Here is a 5976-nt window from a genome sequence, read left to right as displayed (position 1 = left end):
TTTTGCATTATGCTATGTTTAAGTATGGCCCCCATAGACTCATGTTTTTGAACAAGTCTATGGGGACCAGGGAGTGGAATGTGATGGTTTGTATGTCCTTGGACCAGGGAGTGGCAACATCTGAAAGTGTGGCTTTGTTGGAATAGGTGTGACCTGGTTGGAATGGGTGTGTCACTGTGGGTGTGGGTATAAGGCCCTCACCCTAGTTGCCTGGAAGTCAGTCTTCCACTAGAAGCCTTTGGATGAAGACATAGAACTCTCAGCTCCTCCTGCACCATGCCTGCCTGGATGCTGCCATGCTCCCAACTTGATGATAATGGACTGAACCTCTAAACCTGTAAGCCAGCCCCAATTAAATGGTTTTTGTTTTGTTTTGTTTTGTTTTGTTTTGTTTTGTTTTGTTTTTTAATAAGACTTGCCTTGGTCATCGTGTATGTTCACAGCAGTAAAACCCTGACTAATACATACACCTATGTCTGTCTCACTAGATTTCAAATTAACCAGACTGCTTCAGCAACTTGCCTGCTCCAGGTGTTCCCTTGAAATATGCATTCAGAATGGCTCTAAAGCAGCTAGTCCTATTGTGGTACATCCTTACAAACTCTTCAAAAGCTGTCTTACTTCACTAACTCCAGATGTTCTTGCAGAGTGTGGGTATGGAATAGCCTGCTCTTCCTACATTTGGACTTGGCCAGTATTCCAGCATTCTGGTGTTCCCAACAATGATGTCCTAATGTCAAAAGGAAGTAGCCATAGAAAAGATTGTATCATCTCTTATCATTTATTATCAATGAAAAGGCTTGGATGTTATGTCTCAAAACTGGGACAAACGGCTAACTGAGCTGCCCATTAACATATCAAAGATGCTGGCCACCAGTTTCTTGTAGCATTCCTTTTTTTCTAACTGTTATAGGAACCCCCTAGCAACCACATCCCAGCCTCTACCATGAAGTCTCCACCTCAGATACTGGGGTGGACTTCCTTACCTACAGTTCCTCTGGTCCCATTTTGGCCCAAGCCACACCTCTTGTTTGGTGGTGCTTCTTCCCTCTCCCTTGTCTCCTCTCCTACATGGTTCAATTCAGGTTCAGGTTCAGGTTCACTCTAGACTCTCCCAGATGTCTCTGTCTCTCTTATATTCTCCCTCATATCTAAAATAAATTTTCTCCTCCACCATCCTTAGAAGTAGTCATGTCCTTCCTTTGTTTTTTATTTTCTTCATCCAAGAATTGATGCAAATACGAACTCAAGGTGATTTTTTTAAGTGCTATTGATACATGCGATTGGTGGAAGTAGATGAGTATGGTAATTGTTTAAAATGAATTACAGTGATTAGCTCATACTGCAACTTGAGCTCTGACATGTCTTTGCAGATCCTTTCTTTGGAGATGGAGTTTAGAAGCAAATACAGCTCATTCTTGGTTTGAGAGCTAAATAAATTGAATATGTTTCTTGTGTTTCCCTGGGAACCTGTGCTCAGGGAAGATTCACACATCATTTGTGACTCATCTAGCCCTCTTATACTTCCCACTCCCATTTGTGCTTTGGGCATTGTGATGTCTCATAGAAATTAGAACTAAAATCATACCCTTTAAAGAGAATTAAAGAAGTTCCTGGAATGTGATTTTTAAGCCATTAATGTTGCTTTCTTCCATTTCTACAGTTTGGTTTCCACTCTAAAATGAGTCATAACAGCAGTAATCTCTAGACCCAGCATCTTCTGACAGTTATTTGATTCTCATGGTGATTCACTGTGATCCATTCCTCACAGAGCCTACTGTAATATTTTCCTTCTTGTCAGGAAGAATGGGTCCCCTATGGTACAGTTTGCATGATTTCAGGAAAAGAGGAAGGGAAGAGGATATTAGTAGATAATACCATGTCAGAAATGTCCCAATTAAAGTAAGCAATGTCACCTGAAATTCCTTCTCAGTATGCTCTTAAAAGAATGTCATTAGAAATGGTAATTAAAATTCAAGGTCATTTCAGCATGGCCTTTGTCACCACAGCTGCTTTAGCATTATTGAATCAAGAGAGCCAGGCCCAGGCTGGGGTTGTTGTGGATCTGAGGGTCCCTGCTCCAGTCACAATGGATAGTTTCTTCTTCAGGTGTGACCTCTCCAGCCACACCAGCTCCTTTACTTTCAAGATTCGGAAGGAGGATGATAGGGAACAGGTGCTGGCATTGAATATGCTGTGCCTTACTGAGGGGGCCAAGAATGAGTGTAATGTGGTAGAAGTTGTGGCCCAGGATCATAACAATCAGAAGATGTCAGTTCCTGCGGATCACCTCAGGTTGTCTTGCCACACAGGCTTAGTCTAGATGATTTCCAGCTCCAACCACCTGCAACTTTCTACCTAAAGTCCAGTTCTAGTCTTGTGTAGATCAGTGGTCAACAGTGGGTCATTTATAAACAATGATATTTTTGAAGAAGAAAGTGAGGATATGAATAAAAAGGAAATTAAGCTTTGTGGCATCCTTCCTGCCAAAAAGCTTAGGGGCAGGTCCTAACCTTCTGGTCAGGTAGCTGCTTGCTACAGGCGCCATGCTCCATATGTTCCTGGACAAGTTCAAGAATGGTTTTCTCACTGAAGAGTATAGTTTGGGAAGTAGAAGGGACTTGGGCTGGTGATAAGTCAGCAGACATTCTTCATAGGTTCCCATGTTTGGTCCTGTGTTTCCTGAAGATTCCCTTTTCTATTGGGATTGGACAACCTTTGAACACCTCCTGACCCACCTCCCCAGATTTAAAGTTTTGTGCACCTCCAAATTCAGTCCTTAGCACTGCAAAAGTAATGTGAAGTTCAGAACACATTTTTATCAGTTTTTACATTTTGAGATAAATATCTGAATAAAGTGGTGCACGTTTATTGCAGAAAGAAAGAAAGAAAGAAAGAAAGAAAGAAAGAAAGAAAGAAAGAAAGAAAGAAAGAAAGAAAAAAAGAAAGAAAGAAAGAAAGAAAAGAGATGCAGAAAGAAAGAAAGAAAGAAAGAAAGAAAGAAAGAAAGAAAGAAAGAAAGAAAGAAAGAAAGAAAGAAAGAAGGAAAGAGAGGAAGGAAGGAAGAATAGAAGAAAGGAAGAGAGAGAGGAAGAGAAAAGAGAAGAAAAGAAAAGAAAAAACGAATGGAATGGAAATTCACAGTGACATAAACCACAGGCGGTACACTGCTTAACATCAAGAGCTGTTAGGAAATGGCATTCCTAGATAAAATTAAAGGAGAATGCACAAACTTCCATTTTCTGGGCATTATTAATGTGAACTTGATAATTCATGACAGCCAGTCACAAGACTGGCTATGGATTTTATTTTGTTTTCTTTGTTCTCTGGGATTTTATTACTTTCTTTTGTCATATACTTAAAACAAGTAAATTACCAAACAGAGCTTCATAGTTGTATTTCGCATTGTTCTAGGTAGCTCCCATGAGTCATTTTTAACTTCTTCTCTTATAGTTCTTCTCAGATAACTTTAGGAACCCAAGGGGTAAAGAAGGCCTTGTCCCCGGCACCAGCACACACACGATTCAAGTTTGTGGAAAGTAAGAATTATGAGTAAATCATATTCATTTGTTTAGGTGTGTCATCCATTTACTCACCAGTATCAGTCTTAGATTACCAACCAGTGGATACCATAAAATTCACACTGAGCATTTGCTTCCTGTAGATTTTAATACAGGAATATGGCTACTCTGGCTGGAATACAGACGTAACTTTATTATACACCTTTAATCCCAATGTAGGTAAGGAAGCAGTCATGTTTGGAAGTGTTGTTTATCCAAGGGGCAGAACAGAGATACATTTAACAGACTGAAAGGGGGCATCAAATTCTCATGAGAACAGATAAGATGGAGGTTCTATCCAGTTCATGAAGTCAGTGCAGTCAATGCAGTTCAGTTATGGGAATTCAGAGGCATTTTTTTTTCTAAGCAGAGCAACAATTCAGCAAAAAGCTGAAGAAGCCATATTGAATTAGTCAATTTGGAGAAGTGTTTAAGTCAGAATACCTGAGTTAAAACAGAGAGCCAGAGTTCAGAAAAAACCAGAAAAGTTAAGCTATAAAGAACCAGAAAGACACCGAGACAGCAATTATATAAGGAGAATAAATGATAATCTTACAGCCTCCTATTTCTAAGCTGTAATGAATAGATTGCTTGACAGCTGTAAAGGTTGCCTGACAATCACATCTCATGCCAGTCACCAACTGATATATTTTGATCTTATGGTGCCATGATAAATACCATGATCCTAAAGCAAAATTTTCATAATCATAAAGTTATTTGCAATGTGCTGACAAAATAAAAGCTACTATTATTTTTGTATGGAGAACTCCCAACCTACATTTCTGATTAAAAACTTATTTAACACTTATCTAACACTCTCCCCATATCCTTTTTCTCCATTCTTCATTCCCTTTCTTCTTTCCTAACTTTTATTGGAATAATTTTAAAGTTATAAGTATTAAAATAGAGTCACCAATACAAAACCTGGAAGGAGAATACCCATACATATATTTCTATGACAAGAATTATTCAAATAATTCCTGATCAGAGCTGCTACAGTCTAATTAAGGTGCTTATACACAGATGTATTTGTAGTAATGGCTATCTCCAAAAATTACTTGAAGCCTACTTATGCAACAAGCACATGTTAGAAATAAGCAGTGGGTCCCAAACAAATCCCACTATAGAGCAGGTCTCCAAACTAAAAGGTTCATGTAAGCCATGGTGAAACAAAGAGCATTGGATATAGGTACCTGAACTTTTAATTTTGTCTTATAATGCTTTCCCTTTTGCATGAATGTGTTTATGTTTCCTATAGCATATGTATCTCCAAATATAATATTATTCTCTTATCAACCAATTGTTTTGGAGTGACAATTGTTTTGTTGCTTATTTTATGATATATTTTCACTTGATTTCGTGCTCCTATGACACATAATCCTCCAAGATACTTCTGTGCTGTGATAGATAATAGGTCATATTTCTGGAAATATTACTGGAGAGAAGGATTCTGGAAAACAAATATATAATTCATTTAATTTTCCATTTTTATTTTTTAAAAAATTATGTGTATTGTCACCGCTGGAGAAACATCTTCCTTCTGGCCTGCAACTCCACCTGGAACAGATCTAGCACTTCAGACATGCTCACACACCCAGAGACAGCTTGACTCCCAGGAGGTCCATCACAACCAAGTTCACAGGTAAGACTCGAGCTGCCCAAATACCTTGTTGTGGATACCTTCACCCTGGAGTTCAGTTGAATCACCTTGAAATGGAAAAAAATCTTAGCTTAGAATCAACATATGATACAACTACAGCTGGGCACAGTATCTATGATCCTGAACTAATGAACTTTTCTATGTTGGAAATCTTTTAGTGGTGGATCCTGGTAGATTATGCCACCAGATCTAACAGGTCTTTGTCTATATTTTGCCAGCTTTGCTCCAGCCTTTCCATCCAAAAAGGGACATTCCTTTCTCCTGCATTCCCTCTTCCTCTCTCGTAACCAGAAGGCCAACACCTCCGCATCCATTCATTGGATTCTTGTTATCTTTATTATCCAATCAATTAACTAGGGAAAAATTCTGCTATAATACCTGGCATAACTGGGACCACCATGGGGCCAAACAGACACAGGACCTATATGATGGAGACAAATCAAAGGGTCTACAATTGCACCCAGGGGAATATCAGGTGTTCCAGCCTCCTCCTCCAGCCCACACCCACAGAAAGCTTGACTACAAGCAGGTCCTTCACAATCAGGCTCATAGGCTCACATATTGGATGCTCCAGACACTCTCCTATACCAACAGACACACAACTCAAAGAGTTCCATCATAACCAGGCTCACCAAAAGGACAGGCTCCAGTCAGAGATAGCAAGGTCAGTTAACACCAGAGATAACCACGTGGCAAGAGGCAAGCACAAAAACATAACAAACAGAAACCAAGGCATCATGGTACCATCGGAAGTCA

The 5976-nt window shown here is 39.4% G+C and overlaps 1 pseudogene; it reads left to right on the top strand.

Moving 5' to 3' along the window:
• Nucleotides 1–1990: 1990 nt before the first annotated feature.
• Nucleotides 1991–2512, top strand: LOC110286257 (nucleoplasmin-3 pseudogene; annotated as a pseudogene).
• The last annotated feature ends 3464 nt before the right edge of the window (nt 2513–5976 follow it).

Source organism: Mus caroli, unplaced genomic scaffold, assembly GCF_978045245.1.
Source record: "Mus caroli unplaced genomic scaffold, Mus_caroli_1 scaffold_5, whole genome shotgun sequence".
Taxonomy (NCBI): domain Eukaryota; kingdom Metazoa; phylum Chordata; class Mammalia; order Rodentia; family Muridae; genus Mus; species Mus caroli.
This window is presented reverse-complemented; position numbering and strand designations above follow the sequence as displayed.